Source organism: Lacerta agilis, chromosome 1, assembly GCF_009819535.1.
Source record: "Lacerta agilis isolate rLacAgi1 chromosome 1, rLacAgi1.pri, whole genome shotgun sequence".
Classification (NCBI taxonomy): domain Eukaryota; kingdom Metazoa; phylum Chordata; class Lepidosauria; order Squamata; family Lacertidae; genus Lacerta; species Lacerta agilis.
Genome location: NC_046312.1, coordinates 40114515 through 40132401, shown reverse-complemented (window position 1 = coordinate 40132401; position 17887 = coordinate 40114515).

Below are 17887 nucleotides of genomic sequence, written 5' to 3'. Positions count from 1 at the left end.
AGTGGGGTATATATTGAGGGGAAACAGACGAAAACCTAAGACTTGTGCCAAATGAAAAAAGGTCCTATCTACTCATTACCGGAGAGATTACTTTCCTCTGGTTGCTAATTATTCAGCAGAAACGATTTTCAGATATTTCCCTTGATCCTCATAGCTATAGAGATGCTCCAGATTTCCAGCTTATAGGCCAACATCTCATTAGAACGCTGATGAATGTTATTGTATTACTATGCAGGCCAGAGCTGCTAAACAGAAAGCAGGAAATTCTCCTGTACACCTGTATACCCAATATATTACATTATGCCCAGCCTTGCAGACACACAGAAACCGTTTGGTATTACCATTATTTATACCTAAACACAGATGTTTGTAGCACCTGGCAGACAAGCAAAAATGATGGGCCCTTCCCCAAAGGGGTGTAATAATGTAAATCAGATTTTACCTTGCAATCTAAGATTGGGAGGTGGGGAGGCAGGGAAAATGGAAGCCATGGTTTGGCATTTGAAGGGAGGCAGCTGTGATGACTGAATTCCTTAGTCCAGAGCTGGGGGACCTTGTGGCCCTCCAGAGATGTTCTTGAACTACAGTTCCTATCGCCCCAACCAATGGCAATGCTGGCTGGAGATTATGATCCGGAGGACTGCAGGTACCCCATCTCTGCCTTACTCCATTGAAGAACCAGGATGTTGTACATTTCTTTTGCCTCCTTACTAGGGGGGGAAATCCCTCACCCACCTCCGTCACATTGTACAGTCACTTTTTGTTGCATTTTATTGCTTTCTCCCCAATAATGAAGCTCTGCTGCTGGCATTTTAAAGATGCCAACGGCACTGCAAACTGATGATGGGATGCTCTAAATCCTTTTGTGGACACAGATTACCATTCCATTAGAAACAAGCTTAAGAGGGAGACAGAGAGTGAGTGAGAAGGAAAAACTATTTGCTATATTGCTGGGTGTATTTGGGGACAGATGAGAAAGAAACTGCAAGAGTGCAATGTCTTGTGAAAAATTATACCAAGAGGGCTGAAAGGGTGTATATGTGTGTGTGTATATGTGTGTGTGTGTGTGTGTGTGTGTGTGTATATATATATATATATATATATATATGAAAGCCTAAACTGCATTGTGGTTGTTTTGTTCTTTTCTCACTTTTAAATGAATGGTATCTGGTGGCTAGGGGGTATATTGGCTCTTAATAATATGAATGGCAAATTCCATTTAGTGAGCCTGTGCGTTTCTGTAGATAAAATCTTAGGGTTTGGACAAATGAAATGACTGGAATATTCTGAAAGTGACCTCTCCGAATGTGACCTTGCTGTGATCTAGGGATGGGCAACCTCTCCCGAGCTCACCTCAAATGCACCATGCGGCCAGGGGGCTATCGCAAATCGAGCCGAGTTGGAACTTTCAGGAATAGCTGTTTGCTTTGGAAAGCTGGTGGTGGAGGAATTATACAATTGCAGAGTTGGAATGGAACCCATGGTTCATCCAGTTCAACTCCTTGAAATGCAGAAATCACTGCTAAAGCTTCCAGTGAAGGAGTCTAGCAGTCCAACTGTCAAGCAGCTTTTACCATCAGAAAGTTATTGCTAAAGTTTAGTCAGAATCTGCTTTCTTGTAATTTGAATCCATTGGTTCAGGTCCTTCCCTCAGAAAAGTAGAAAGCAAGCTTGCTCCATCTTCCATGTGACAGCCCTTCAGATTTTGAAGATGGCCATCATATCACCTCTCAGTCTCCTGTTCTCCAGGCTAGACATCCCTAACTCCCTCTTCTAACATCCTTCTTAAATTGTGATGCCCAGAACTGGACTCGGTACTCCAGCTGTGGTCTGACCAAGGCAGAATAGAGTGGTACTACTACTTCCATTGATCTGGACACTATACTTATGTTTATGAAGCCTAAAATAGCATTAGCTTTCTTTCTGTTAATCACACTGTTAATCATGCTAAGCCTGTGGTCAAGTAAGAGCCCTAGGCAGGGGACGTTCCTGGGTTTGAACCTGCAACTTTTTGCATACAACACCATGTGCTGTACCCCTGAGCCAAGGCCCTTCCCCCAAAGCTTTAGCCCCACAGTTTCCCTCAGTTCCACAGGGCTGATGGCAAGTATAACTGATCCGATCAGTTTTGGAGAGTCCCATGGCTGCTCTTAAATATTGGCAGAACAAATTACCAATCTCACATGTTGCGTGTAGTTAGAATGGGCAACACAGAGAAGAAGAATGCAGAGAAGCCTTGAACTGGTGCATATGTTGTAATCCAGCAAACTGTTTACCAATATGTCTTACACTATATTTTACAACCAGCCAGTGTACCAATTCAGCATTTGCACATAAAATTTCATCACTTAATGACTGCAAGTGAAAATTTCCATGGGTGAAGCAGCTATCATCAATGAAACAGTACACACAGAGCGAGCTTTCATGTCATCGCAAATCGCCTGAAACACAATACCTTTTAACGGAGGCCATAATGTACATGCCTCTCACTAAATGCTGGGGGGGGGGGGTTACCCCCTGGGTCCAACATTGTCACAGGAGACTGGTGGGCTTGGAGTGCCTATCTCCAGCTATAACTGGTTTGCCAACTATGGCCCCCTTTTGAATAGAGATGACTTGGCCACTGTACTCCATGCTTGGGTAGCTTCCAGATTGGATTGTTGCAACGTGCTATACATGGGGCTGCCCTGGAAGACAACTCAGAAACTTCAGCTGGTCCAAAATGCAGCAGCAAGATTACTGGTTTGGGGTTCCATTTTGAACGTGTATAACCCCTGTGTTAAAACAGCTGCGCTGGTCAGCAGTTGATTTCTAGGCCCAATTCAAAGTGTTCACATAGGTGTATGAAGCCCTAAATGACTTAGGCCCCAAATATCTGTAAGACCGCTTCCTTCCCAAAAGACCCAAACATATCAGCAGAGGGAGCCCTCTTGGTAGTTCAACTGCCCTCCGAGGTCCAGGGTGGGAGTGGCGGCCTCGTGAAGCCGTTGATGTGTTTGCAGAACAGTGGAGCTTTTGTTTCACTAGCTTTACACAACGCTGGCTTTTCCATCAGGAGGTGGAGAGTGGCAGCAAGGTGCTGAAGGAAAGATCTCTGTGTGTGTGCCATGTTGGCGTGCCTGGCACCACCCATGCTAGCCTGCAATGTGTAATGGAGGATGCTATCATAAGAACATAAGGAGAATCTGCTGGACCAGGCCAATGGCCCATCTAGGCCAGCATCCTGTTCTCACAGTGGCCAGCTAGATGCCTGTGTGAGACCTGCAAACCGGGTACGAGCGTAACAGCGCTCTGCCTACATGTGATTCCCAGCAATTGGTATTCAGCAAAATGTCTTGAGCCAACTCCTATGGACAACCTTCCCCCACCCCCAAAACACACACACACACACACACACACACACACACACAATAATTGCACCCCTCTGACCCTTTGCATCAGACCTTATCTTATGTGCATGGCAGCAAGGGGTGCACAGCACCACTTCGCCACACAAATAGGTCCTACGTTTTAAACGCCTGTCTCCTTATCCTGCTCAACTTTCCCAGCTCCATGACATTTAGAAGTTTTCACTCACCAGGTGAACAAGTCCGCTGTCTCTTCTGTTCGGCCTCAAAGCAGACTAAATCCTTAATACCCTGGCAAAGAAGAATACACAGCAGTCAGCAAATGTTACCAGACAATTCTCATGTGGGACAAGTAATTATATACACCCAGACACCACAACATGTGGCAATTACCTTTGGATCGCGGGAGATGTGGGCTGGCATCTCTAAAATCATACAAAAGAGTTTCAACCACGTTTTGTCAATTTTCCTTGATACTTTAAAATTAAATCTGGATTGTGCACGATTCCAGGAGATACGGCAAGTGTATGCCAGGCATATAGGCAGGGGCTTTCTTAGTAAAGTTGAAATAGGTGGGTGTGGGGTTACCTTGCCCCCCCCCCAGGCAGAAGGTCCTCGGAAGACAAATGATTATGTCTTGTATACATACAGGCAGCAGGCAGACATGTTTCTTGCATGCTGACTGATTTCAGAAGCATCAGTTGGGGCATCTTTTAACCCCTTCCCCTCTCCTTGTCAGTTTCATCCATGCAATTTTCCTTCCACGTATTCTGACAGTTTACAGAGTCGGCCCTCACCCCCAATCCTACCCCACCCACCAGACAAGACACCACATCCCCACCCCACCCCCATAAACGGCGTTAACAGATATACTTGCAGGTCCACCTCCCACAGATCTTGAAAATGACAGGGTGAGAAAGGAGATCAGAGTACATCAGGATTGATGCTGGTGAGGACTGTTCCAAGGGAGAAGGAATAAAAGACTGCTAGCAAACTCTACTTCTGCCATTGAGCAAAGCTGATTGGTGGATGGTTGTTGCCGGGTTACAGGAGTGAAGATGGAGTAAAGGCCTTCCCAAAGGAGTTCAGCTTTCAGTTTTCTTCCCCCCACCCACCCAAGAATAATCCCCGAAGGGGGAGAAGCTGCAGAAGCCTTGCAAACTGCTCCCCGCCCTCACCGTACAACAAGCACATCAATGCTCAGCATATTCCTCCTTGGCACTCTGTTGTTTTTTCTTTTATCTCTTTTTTTGAATGCAGCTCCGCGTACGAAGAGTTAATCCTCAGCAGCAAAGCAACTGGAAAGCGAAGATGTTAGTTGAAACTGACAAATCCAGTCCTCCGTAAGCAGCCAGCAAATAGGATGTGAGAGCAGCAATCAGAAGTCAGTCTCATAAATAAGCAAACCTGGCCGTGCTGCTCCCCAACAGGAGGAAGGCTCCTTACTCCGCCACCTGAGAACAAAGTAGGAACTCAAGTTCACGCCGATTTCCTTGCTGACGCTCCAAAAGAAAACTTAGGAGAGAATGACAGAAGGGGAGCAGGACAGTGAAGGAGAAGGGGGCGGAGGCCTACTTGGCATGTTTGTGCAGGGCTCCCGTTCACCCAGCAAGGAGTTTGACTTCGGGGAGTGGCCCTGCAAACACACAGGAACGCGCTGCAAAGGCACGGATTTGAATTTTAACGAACTGAATAATGCTGACATTGGGATTTGCAGGGCGCGAGTTTTCCAGTCCAGTGTCCACATCAGGGTTTGCAGCCAGAGGGACAGGTTGAGAATCCCTGACTAAGGTGCTGAGATTTCATGCCCTACAACATTACTCTGATGAAAATAGGGACAGCCTATTCAATAATAATAATAATAATAATAATAATAAGGCTACTATTTATACCCTGCCCATCTGACTAGGTTGCCCCAGCCACCCTGGGCAGCTTCCAACATATATAAAAACATAATAAAACATTAAGCATTTTTTAAAAAATTCCCTATACAGGACTGCCTTCAGATGGCTCAGGGGTTGGATAACGCCTCCAACATTTCTCCGATGAAAATAGGGGTGTCCTAAGGGAAAGTGGGACATTCCTGGATCAAATCAGAAACCAGGATGGCTTCTGTAAATCCAGGACTTTCCCTGGAAAAAAGGGACACTTGGAGTGTCTGGGAGTTGTGAGTGGGTTCTCTGATGTGGTTGCACAGCCCGTGGTGCCATTGGAGAGGGCTGGGGGCCAGGTGCCTGGGGACCCGCCACACAGCAGAATGAGCAGGAGGGCTCCCTAGTACAACAGGGCTGGCTTATTGTACTTGGAAGCCATTCACACTGCCGTCTAAAGAGAGACTCTCCCCCCACCCCTCACCTGCTGCATAGCAGGTAAGTTCAGGATCCAGAATCCCTGCACTGCTGTGCACAGACCTTCTTAGCTGACTGACCTACTAAAACTTTGCTGAGATCATTAGCTCTTCTCTCTCCCAATCCCCAGAGCCTCAGGGCCTTTGAGCCTTCGCTATCCCTAATGAATCTTGACATTTCTTCACCATGTCACCCAGCTTGCAAATTTCGAGACCAGCCCTGAATTTCCTAGCTATTGCCTAGTAGCAGGAGCAGTCTTGCTTGTTGATATAAATATATATTAGGAGGAGGAATGATAATAATTAATGCATGTGTGTTGCCTTGCAAATCCACACAACACACGATCTGGTTTAAATGCTTTGAGAGTCTCTGAGAGTCTGCGTAGGCTCCTAGAAATGCACCCAGCCCCCCCAGCCCCAGCAAACCAAGTACAGGGAAGATACTGGAAATGCGCCTGAAGTGAGATAAAAGTTCAGAGTTCATGTCATCCAAAGCCGTCGGCAAATAAGAGAGGCTTGGTTTATTTGCAAGGATCTAATGCAAACAATGGACACTGCACACGAAAGCGCTTAGGTCCAAAGACCTCCGATAGAACGCCTCAAGGTACACATAGTATCTTGTCTGTTGATCTAAGGTCTCACAAGAACAGCACATTCACTCTGTTCAGTTAGCTCCATCCAGCTTTTAAAGAAAATAGAGAGTCACGCTTTTCGGCCTTGTTTTTAGGAAAGTACAGGACTTGGCTTCTTTCCAGATGCTGCTCTTCACTAAGTGTCCTTGGGAAAGTCACTTGAGCCCATCTGCCTCTGTACAAACTATTCAGTGCACAGATATTCAGGCCCTTAGTACGCTAACATGAAGCATGAGCCATATGGAGCTGGGAAGATGCTGATGATACTGGTGATACTGATGCTTTAAAACTATCAGTGTTAATCTAACCTCCATGTAAGCTTTCTGCAAGCCAATCAGGATGAATGCTAAATAAACAGGTTATCTAGAGGCACCCATGGATGAGGCTCAAGTAGCACTGCATTTTATTTATGCATTTATTAAAAATACAGATTTCCAATACAGTACTAATTCAGTTCTGCAAGTATAATTTTTAATTGGTGCTTTGTAGTAGTTATATGCACATAAAACTGGGCCATGGAAAGGACTCAACAAGCTGGCCTGGATTTGTTAGGCCACTGTAAGTTAAAGTAACCCTCAAAAATTAGGCTTCCAGGAGCACACTTCAGCACAAAATTGCTGCAAGAACTCAATTTACAGTAGGGAGAATGGCTGTGCTGTCTTTGGTATTACTGTCTTTACAGAGCAGCCTTCCATATTATCTATTGTCTGTACTGCAATAGTCACAGAGATCACTATCAAAATAATGGCTACGTGTTCTGTCATCACTCTAAAAGCTTGACTGTGTGTTTTTTTGGGGGGGAGGGGGATAACAAAAGGCATCCTCATTCCACATCTCTGACTTGGGGAAACCTGACTTTCATTTATGTGGGTGCCAGTGAGAGATGTTAGTGTTCAGGATTGTCACTGAAGGAATGTGACAATATACAGAAGAGCATAATACTTAAGACAAAATTGCTTAAGGACCTAACCACACAAGAAAACCTTGCAAGAAAATGACTGCACATAAAGCATTTAGTGTCCTGTTTTTGGCAAGGTATTGAAACAGAAGCTATCCCATGATTTACAGTAGTAACTATCCAAACATTTAAGCAATGTTTTCTGTAGATAATATTGTCCAAGTTTGGTCAAAGGCCAATTCTATACTCTCTTTCAACAAATTGCTAAAATAAATAAGCCATGCAGGTTGTTGAATTAGCAAAGAGCAACTCCCATCACAGAAGCGTTCCAACTTGTGTAATCCCATTTCCCACTGAATCCGGTATCAACAATTTCCTTCCAATTATTATTGGCTTGAGATACTTTGAAAGTCGACAGTATCAGGGGTGCCTGGAGAACATATCTGGGTTCAGGAGTGCCAACTTGGCCCCACTACTGCGGGTGCCTGGGGCCGTGGGTGCCATGCAGCATGCATGGCCCTGGCACCAAAATTTACCAGGCCCCGATAGTGCAGGTGGTTCCGTTAAATTGCGAACAATCTGAAATAGTCTGCTGCTGCTGTTTTCTGCAGATGCAATAGAGGCAGTGAAGAAGGTCCTCTTCACTATCGCTATCGCCACTTGGTAGGCTCAACGTTGAGCTCTAAACTGTGTCCAGACCAGTTCAGAATGAGTTTTCTGCCACTGGCGCTCTAGCCGTCTAAGCGATTGTTTCATCGCCCTCAGCTCCGGGGGAAACCACGGGGCTGTCCGGGCTCCATGCAATTGGAGAGGGCGCTTCGGAGCCAGACAGTTGATAGCCCTGGTTAACTCCACATTCCAGCGGGCCACCGGGGAATCAGCTGAAAGGCCATCAACATGGGATAAAACATCCCCTACCACTCTCCGGAAATAAAAACTTAGAAAAGTGGGTTCACATCATGGGTGAAGAACTTACTTCGTCTTGCCTTAGAATATTACATCTGCTACAAAGGGGCATATTTCCCCATTTGAGCTCCCCCCCCCCTATGTATCTAGAATTGTTAAGGAAGCCTGTGAATACAGATTGCAGTAATATTGAACCTGTTAAGGTGCTATGTACCTAAGCCATACTTAGAGTAAACCTACTGAAGTCAATGCACTTAAGCCTGCCCTAAGTATGACTATCGCTGAATAGCAACCTTAATTCATAACACTATATGCTGTAATTTAGTGTGGGGCACAGATTAAATTACATGGAATTTGTACTTTCTGAATTGAAAAGAGAGAGCAATCAAAGCAAGAACCTGTCTCTTTTAAAGCATTCACGGGACATAATGAATACTAGAAGACTGTCAATAAGACAACACAGATGCTACTTAATGAGGCAGAATCTCTGGGGGAACCTTACTGAGCCTACAGTAATCAAGCTGCCATTATTAACTTATAAAAACACAGAGGCCTCTGCCTCTAATTCAACCTTAATAAAATCACCATAGCAGCCTCGAGGAATAAAATTGCTCAAAATATTTAGTTGATAATATAGATCACTAATTCCCAAAGGCTCGGGGTGAGTAAAAATAAAATGGAATTAAAAAACAAACATAAAACTATCCTATTAAAATTGCAATTAAGCCGCAAATTTAAAATCTCAGAAAATGTGAGCGCTTCTCTCCCCAACATGTTGGTTCAGACTCTCGGGCTTCAAAAGCCAGCCTTAATGAACAGAGTCTCCCAGGATTCCGAACGAAGCTTAAGACTTGGGACGTGCATTTCCAACTCTGGTTGACACCTGGAAGAACGATTCGCTACGGACAATTTTATCATCCCTTCACGTCAATTCAAAAACCGATACTTAAATGGAGATAATTCCCATCAAATGTTGATCAAGGTGGCTGGGACAAACTAGTCAGATGGGCAGGGTATAAATAGTAAATAGTTATTATTATTATTATTATTATTATTATTATTATTATTATTATACCTATTTTCATCAGAGAAATGTTGGAGGGTATGTAAATGTGAGATGTGCAGGGGAAGGGCAGGTGGTACAACTACTAGCTTCTAGCAGATATAAGAAGTGGAACTGGGAATCTGCAAGTAATCTTTGAAACTATGCTAAAGGGACAGTTTCAAGTTCTGTACCTTCTTAGTCCCATGAAATCAATGGAATCCTCTGGTTGTTGGCTGCCTCTTAGCAAACGCCATCAAGTTTATTAACAGCCAGTGGGCACTTGGGTGGCACAAGGAAGGAAGCAGTCAGCTAACCCAAGCCTTCTGCCATCAGTTGTGCCATGCTATTGGTGTTCTGTGCTGAAAAACAACCACCTTCTTAATAGCCAGTTTAGATATAAGAAAAGCAACAAAGCAGAACTACAGAGCTCACAAATCTCAAGGGAGAGATCATGGTCTCTCCACAAATTGCCGCAGAACTACAACACACACACTTTCCCAGTTTACCTAATGTCTGAACTGGTTCTCAGCAAAGCAAGACTTTCTTTCAGGATGCTTTGTTTTAGATCTACATCCTTAGAAGATGCCTGCTTTGATTTAAGGTTGCCAAATCTTCATCCACAGAGATTATCCCTGGCACTTTAAACCAGGGGTGGTGAACCTGTGACCCTCTAGATACTGTGGACTGCAGTGCCCATCAGCTCCAGCCAACATGGGCAGTGATGTGGAATAATGGAAGTTAAGAGTCCAACATCTGGAAGGCTACAGGTGAGACATCCCAGAGCATGTCCTCCAGATAGACTACAGAGATTATTCTGCCCCACCTACTTTCCTCTCACAACAAACAACAACAGCAACCTAGAATCCTGCTCATTTGCTGCAAGAGGAATGTAAGCAAAGAGGCCGGCAGAGGAACAGGGGAGGGAGTACAGTATTAACATCCTCTCTTGGTGCTTTTGATTTTACTGAAATAGACCAAGAGATAAACAGCTATAAAATGAACCAAACATATAATTATGGTTTTTTATTGGTGGTTTTTAAATTTATGTTATGTATTTTGTGTTTTCATTTTGTATTTTTATGTTGTAAACTGCCCTGTGGTCTTCAGATGAAAGGCAGTATATTATTATTATTATTATTATTATTATTATTATTATTATTATTATTTCAAAATCAAGACTGCTACATTTAAATGATAGTGGCAGGAGGAGGAGATTGGCACTATTCTCAGGAAGCAACTTCAACAAGAAATCCTACTTGGTCTTACTGCATGACTGAATATTGTTTAAAATAGGGACAGGAAACCCTCCAAATGTTGATGGACCTCTCCAGTTCACATCAGCCCCAGCCAGCACAGCCAAGGGCCAGGAGGAATGTTGCAGGATGTAGCTCAGCAACATCAGAAGGACCACCATTTCCTTGTTCCTGCATTAAAAGGAGGACTAGAGATTAGAATGTAATGACTGTCCTGTTTAGTGCTATCTTAGCAAGAGTTAGGGAGCACACCCTAAACCCATCTCCATTCTCCGACTTTCCAATCCAACCGAGATAGAACACAACACTGGGAATCAGCAGACTGTCCTAGAAAGACCTTTTGAATTACTTTAATATCTACCTGGACACCTGGTTATTATCCTGATTCTTCAGTTTGATAATGACAGCACTGCGGCATCAGTGACAGCCCTGCCTGCAAACTGAATGGTTCAGTAGGAAATGAAAGGAGATCAGCAGAGACCAGCTGAAATGTCTTCGCAAAATTCAGCCACTTCCACTTTGAACTATATTTGAACTTAGCGCCATGAGAGTTCACTCTCTGATTCTTCCACCAAGTAATCCACACACACACCCTATCCACCTCTCACGCTGTTTGCTACATCTATGCAGCCGTCTCTCACACATCCCCTTGAGAGGTCTTATTCGTGGCTGGTTCAAGAGGTGTTGCTAACAATTACTCACAGATACAAATGGCCTTTAATAACCTGCACTCTAATTCCCTGGATTTCACCAGTATCTTTAACAGAGAGCAGCAATCAATATTAATTAAGAGCACGTGGTTCTGGCCTGTCGAGCTCTTGCATCCCCAAGGAACATTAACGCTGTTCCTCTTAATTATCCTGCTCTCCCTAGATAGCAAAAATGCCCCACAAAGTGAACCAAAGGAGAAAGCATGGAAATGGCTGGAATAAAGAATTGTGACCTTTGTAGTGAGGCAGCCAAGTTGCAAAGAAGGACGCAGAGGGCTCTTCTACCTTGAATGGTTATAACCAAAATAGAAATTTCAACAGATGCTACTTTTTTCTTCCATGCATGAAAAGCTCCAGCTTTCAACATTCCCTCTTCTACACAGCCCTGTTCTCCATTGCGCTGTTCACACTCCAGGTGTTACTGAAGTCCCATCACCCCAACCATTGACCACACTGTTCAGGCTGATGGGAACTGGAGTCTAACAGCATCTGAAGGGCCTCCCCACCACTTTCTTTCTTTCTTTCCTTTCTTTCTTTCTTTTGTATACTGCCCTATACCCGTAGATCACAGGGCAGTTCACAACATAAAATACATACAGCTCAGGACCGCAATACCTCAAAGACCGCCTCTTTCCATATGAATCTACCCAGACCCTAAGATCATCTTCCAAGGCCCTCCTTCATGTGCCTCCTCTTCGAGAGCTCTGGAGGGTGGCAACATGAGAATGGGCCTTCTCTGCAGTGGCTCCCCGTCTGTGGAATGCGCTCCCCACGGTAGTTCACATGGCGCCTTCATTATACACCTTTAGGCACCAGGCAAAAACGTTCCTTTTTAACAAGGCCTTTGGTTGACCTGATTGACATCCTAGGCCCTTTTAAAATGTGGCTTTTTGGGGAGGGGGTGTTATTGGGTTATTGTTCTTATTTTGATTTTATATATTGTGATCTTTTCTGTGAACTGCCCAGAGACCTGCAGGTACAGGGCAGTATCAGGGCTGGATTTAGGTTTGATGAGGCCCTAAGCTACTGAAGGTAATGGGTCCCTTTATATGTCCAGCTGTCCTTTGTCAACAACAAATTGTCACTGTTTTTTTATGTTGAATATATGCTATATGGTAATTTATGGACCTAATAGGTATCTAAAGCCATTTGCCACTGTTGGTGTATGTAGGTTTTATTTTATTTGTTTTTTTATCTTATATTTTGGAGATTTACATCCAAGTGTTTTTTTCCTTAATTTTTTTTAACTTATACATAAATCCGGAACTGGGTGGTATATAAATTCAATCAATAAAATAAAATAAAAACAAAGACAACCCAATAATCCCCCCATTGTCTCCCAAGACAGAGGGATGCCATCAGATGCTTCCCCGGTGTCAGTGGAGGACCTTGGGGTCTCAAATTTCAGTGGCGCCCTGTGCAACACCAAAATTCAGTGCTTCCCCCCCCCCCGCCTCTTGCCTTCCATTCCACATCATAGTTGTGGCGCCCCCTGCAGCACCCCTTAGGCTCTGCGCCCAGTGTGCCCAAACTGGTCTCGTTCCCCTAAAGTCAGTCTCTGCCAATGTGATTGCATCATTGCCATCTGAAGCTGCGCTCTTGAGCTATAAGGCAAGACAGAAGAAACCTGGGACACTGCGGTATAAGAAGTTACAGGCTTTCAGTGGGAAGGTACATGCACTGTTTGAAAGTAAAGCAGTCTGTCTGCCCTGAAACCTTTGCCTGACCCTACATCATCACGAATGCACAATAAAAAGGCCCCAGGTTGGGGAAAGGCTTCTCAATACTAAAACTGTCAGACTTTTCAGATATTGCATATGAACCAACAAAGCAGGGCAATCTCAATCCCAAAACAGAGAGGCAAGTATTATGCCCACCAAGTATGTATGGCCGGTCACCATAGCCAAGATTCACAGAGTACAGAACCTAAATAGATGGATGAAGGATCTCTCTGGCAGAACACAAGGCATGATATAAATTATTCCAGACACTTCCACTGTGTGTCTCTGCACCTGCACTGAGCAGACCAGTTTCCATACATCTAAGTAGATTTTGCACATGCAGTTTACAGACTAGTCAGAGAGAGAAACGGAAAACATTTCTAAGCACAATATAATAACATTTGTTATAATAACATTTGTTATTATAATAACAAATAACATTTGTTAATATAATATTTGTTAATATAATATTTGTTAATATAATATTTGTTAATATAATATATTTGTTAATATAATAACATTTGTTAGCCTTTAAGGTGCCACAGGGTTCGTTATTAACTTCGCTCCAATAAGCTACCATGGCTATTGCTCTGGAAACCATTCCCACTATTTTACTCTTTTTAAAAATCGTTTGAAGATGTTCAGATTAATTTCAGGTTTTTAGAGGGGGGAAAAACCCTTCCCTCCCCTCCCCTCCCCTCTGCCCTGACAAGTATATGCAGAGCATTCAAAAAAAATTCCAATATTAAAAACCAACATTGCTTATACCCCTTAAACTCAAAATATTGGCTGTCAGTAACCTTGAATAATCTAGAGAGAGTTGCTTGTTTAGGCTACTGGTTTGGCACTGTTGGAGGTTCCTAGTCTCTTGTTCCTATTATTATATGGGATCAAACTGCAAAATAACAGGAGCTATCCAGTTCTCAAGGACTCTGGAGGGACGCATCTTTAGCCCACATCTTAAGTACAGTACATAAAATTAGCAGCTTAAAATTATTAGCTTTTTTAAAAAAGAAAGAAAGAAAGAAAAGCAGAGTCCCGCTCCCTCCCCCAACACACACAAACACTTTGATCTCCTATGGTGGTGTGTTCAGCTTGCAGAATTTCACGCTCAACAATTCTTATCTGTTTTTAGTATTCTTCAATCAAGTCCCTGACCCTTTGGATAAGGGATGTAAACCAAACAGATCCTGTCTGCTGTGGTTTGGCTAAAGCTAAAGGCAGCCTTTCTTGGGTTAAAAGTCTTCCCTCCACATGTTGGTGGTTTTAGGTTTGAAAAGATGGCTCCCATTGGCTGATTTAAATTGTTAAGTCTGAGAAGGGAGCGGCAGCTAATAGCGCAGACAGGTCTGGAACATGACAGCTTCCACTTTTCCCAAGCACACCCCACCACCACCAAAAAAAACACCCCACACTTCTACATAAATACTCTTGTTACATGAAGGGGAAGTTCACCCGGACCCTGGTCCTTTACTAGAAGTGAAACTGGGGTCTTACCTTGAAGATTGGCTCCTGCCCTGTGTGCTTCTGCTCTTCAGAAGATTGAGCTTAGTCCCTGCCCATCTCTGACTGCAGGCTGCTGCTTGTCTCAGGAGGAGGGAAACATCCCTCGCTTCAGGCAAAAATTCCCCACAATTCCATCTCTTGAGCTTCAGAAAGATTCTGCTTCAGCATTACACATGCACAGAAATACATCCTCCTCGCAGCTGCTTCCTCACCAACACTCTCCTTGTGCCAGCTTGCCAGCTGCTGTGAAGGAGCAGATATGAAAATGCCAAACGCCCCCCTTTGCCCAGGCAGGTGTTGAAAAAGCAGAACTCACAAGGAAGCCTCCTCCTTACACTCTTTGGAGAGAATCAGGCCAGAGTTACACTTCGGTTTTTGCTGCGATGACCGTCTCACACGCAACACACCTCACAAGCAATTTTTTAAAAATCTTACTTAGGCATAATATTGCAGCAAATCAGAGAATCGTAGAGTTGGAAGGGACCCAAAGGGTCATCTAGTCCAAGCCTCTGCTGTGCAGGATCACGACTGAAGAATCCCTGACAGCTTGCCACCCAACTTCTGTATAAAAGCCTCCAATGAAGGCAAGTCCACACCCCCAATTCCAGTTTTGAGCCAATCCTGTAATCTCAGCAGAGAGAAGATTGGATTAGATCCTGAAAGAGAATTTGTATTCCATGTTAAGATTTTTATTAAAGCTTTCCTTAGTACAATAATATATATAAAACTGATGTTAAAAAAAAAAGCTTCAGAAAGTTCAGTTAGAATACAGAGTCCTCTCTTAAAGGTAGTTCTTAACCCTTACCACCCACAGAAGGTAGTAGTCCCTCCCATTTCTCACCTGGGATCTTTGCTTTCTCCTCCCAGCCTCTCACCCTGAACATCTATTCTGGAAGCAAGACGAAAGCGACAGTTCATGTTGTGCACCCACTACTACTTTTACAACTGAACCTTGACAGGGCAAAGTTGGTGGTTTGCAGACCACCCTGAGTTGAAACAATAAGTACAATTCCTCCAGGTCTCCAAAACTGGAAACAAGAGGGTCATCTGCCAAAGAAATTTCAAACGTCAACAACATTGCAAAGGGATTGCTGCCATGAGCAAACAACCCCGTGTGGCTTGTGACCCAAGATAAGAGGAAGGATTATCGCACCGAAATGCTCCTGTGCACTTTTCCATCTATCAAGGAACATGTGACAAAATCCTCCTGGGCAAGGACCCGTGTTACATCTGTATTGTCACTAAATAAATACGGTGGTGATGATGATAGTGAACTGTCACGTAGCTATTTCACACCAGTTCTCCTCAGCAAGGCTGTCTTCAACATTTCCATATCTGAAGGAAAGGGTCTGATGGCAATCCCCCCCCCTGCTCCTTTGACTGGCATACACAGATTTTGAGATTAGAGACAGGGGGGGGGATCACACCCCTCTTTGGAATCTCCTGCCTGAAGCAACTCCTTCAACTTGCTTCATGGCAAAGCCTTTTAGATTGGCAGATGACCTCTAGGAGGAGTCTGCACCTCTGAGGCTGCGTACCTTTAAGGCACATTCGAAGCACACTCTTTCCCTCGAGGAATTCTGGGCACTGTACTTCACCCTTCACAGAGTTAAAATCTTCAACAACTCTTAGCAAAATTATTTGGGTGTGTGTGTGTGTGTGTGTGTGTGTGTGTGCTTAAATTGTGCTTTAAATGTATAGTGTTTACACAGCTAATTCAAATTCAGACAACAAATCTAAAGGAGAAAGAAGAGTTTCAAAAGATAGTGCTTATTTGGAGTCTGAGAAGCCAGCCACATCTCACACAGTCACAGCTGATGCTGCGATACATTTCAATTAAGAATAGTTCTGTCATGGTATTGCCTTCCGACAAGATCCAAGTTCTCAGCAAGGCCCCAGGTAAAACAAGAAGCTAAAAAATAAAATAAAATAAAAGCCTTGCATCAGAATAATTTCCTCTCTCATTCAAGTTAAAACCAATAGAACTGCCAAAGAAGTATTTCCTCTTTTTTCCAGCCTCCTCCCCAAGTATATTTACAACAAAGACAGTTTAGCAATCTGTCAGACACCTTGTACTTTTCTGGAAGACATTCAGAAGGGAAAACTGGGTTTTCCATTTGATATCCTCACCTGTGTGCCTGCAAGTGCATATTCTCATGAGCAGTAAGAAACTATAAATGAGGCCCTATGCAGATTGTAATGTCTGCTGCTAAGCATGCAGTTAGACAAAACTTAGATAACAATTCTGTAAACATCAGCACTTCATAATAAGTTCAAGTAATGAAGAACTAAGTGCAAATTCTAAGAGAAGGACATTGCCAGACATAAGCAATGTTGCTCATGAAATACTTTTACCTGGGCTAGCAAGCATGTCCTACATTTCTATGAGTGGAACAGTACAGCACACTCATCCGGGTCTGAAGGTGGGTATAAACGGCCGGTCCAAAACTTAGAGATGAAGAAGTGCAGGAAGCGGAGCGAAAGAAATAACTCCTGAGTGACTCATCCTTGAGTCTTCCGCTTAGTCACCTGTACATCTTCTCCCCAGCTCACCAGAGTGAGCGCAGATGCCCTGCCAATGCCCACTCACTTCTTCATTTTGACAAGGTTAGTTATTAAAAAGAGAGGGGGGAGAAAGGAAGAGAGTTCGAGAGATCGGGGAAAGATGAATTTTTTAAAGCTGCAATAATAGAAGCAACCTTTCCAAATCTGACAGCAGCCCATTTTGCCAGGGCTCCTCCCACACCCCAAGCCCCCGCGGTTTTATTTCTCAATTAAATCATGAATCAACTCGTTCGCTTGAGAGCATTGCATTTCCTAAATGTTGCCTGGTAATTTTGACCTCGTAGGAAGTTGCCATGGGGAAGAGGGTGATGTCATTCGCAGGAAAAGCACAGAATTTACACATACAACAGGAACAGAGCTATTTATAAAGAGCCTACTTCTCCACCCCCCCCACCCTTTCCCCGCCCTGAATCCCTGCACCTCTTTCAGTGCGGGTGTCAGGGGGGAAACGGGCAGGCAGAGGTTCTTGACAGCCATGTCTCAGAAATGAACTTTGCTAACCTGTCAAGAAATGCTCCAAGTCCCTGAAATGCTGTCAGGTTTTTGGCATAATATCATTGCATACGGCTGGCTTTTTAGCTCTTCTGCTCAGGGGTGATTTCCAGCAAATCCCTAAATAGAGGTCAGGTGGTACTTGGCATACAGACACCAGCAGAGCATTCAGAATTACTTATTTATTTGCCACTACTGTAGTTAAATCTGTGCTCCTTGAGAGTGGTATTCTCAAGGTGAAGTCCAGAGACCTTTGGTGCTTCAAGACTGTTGCTGTTTTCAGGTGGGATTCAATCACATTTTGGGCAAATTCATGTTGCCCGGTTAAAGCTGATTTGGAGGTCCTGTACAACCAAGGCACTTCCCTAAAACTTCCGGGGTTTTTGATAAGGAAAGGGATGGGCAGTGGAAAATGTCAGACAATTCATGCATTGCATGTGATTGGACTAAATAAACCTTCTGACT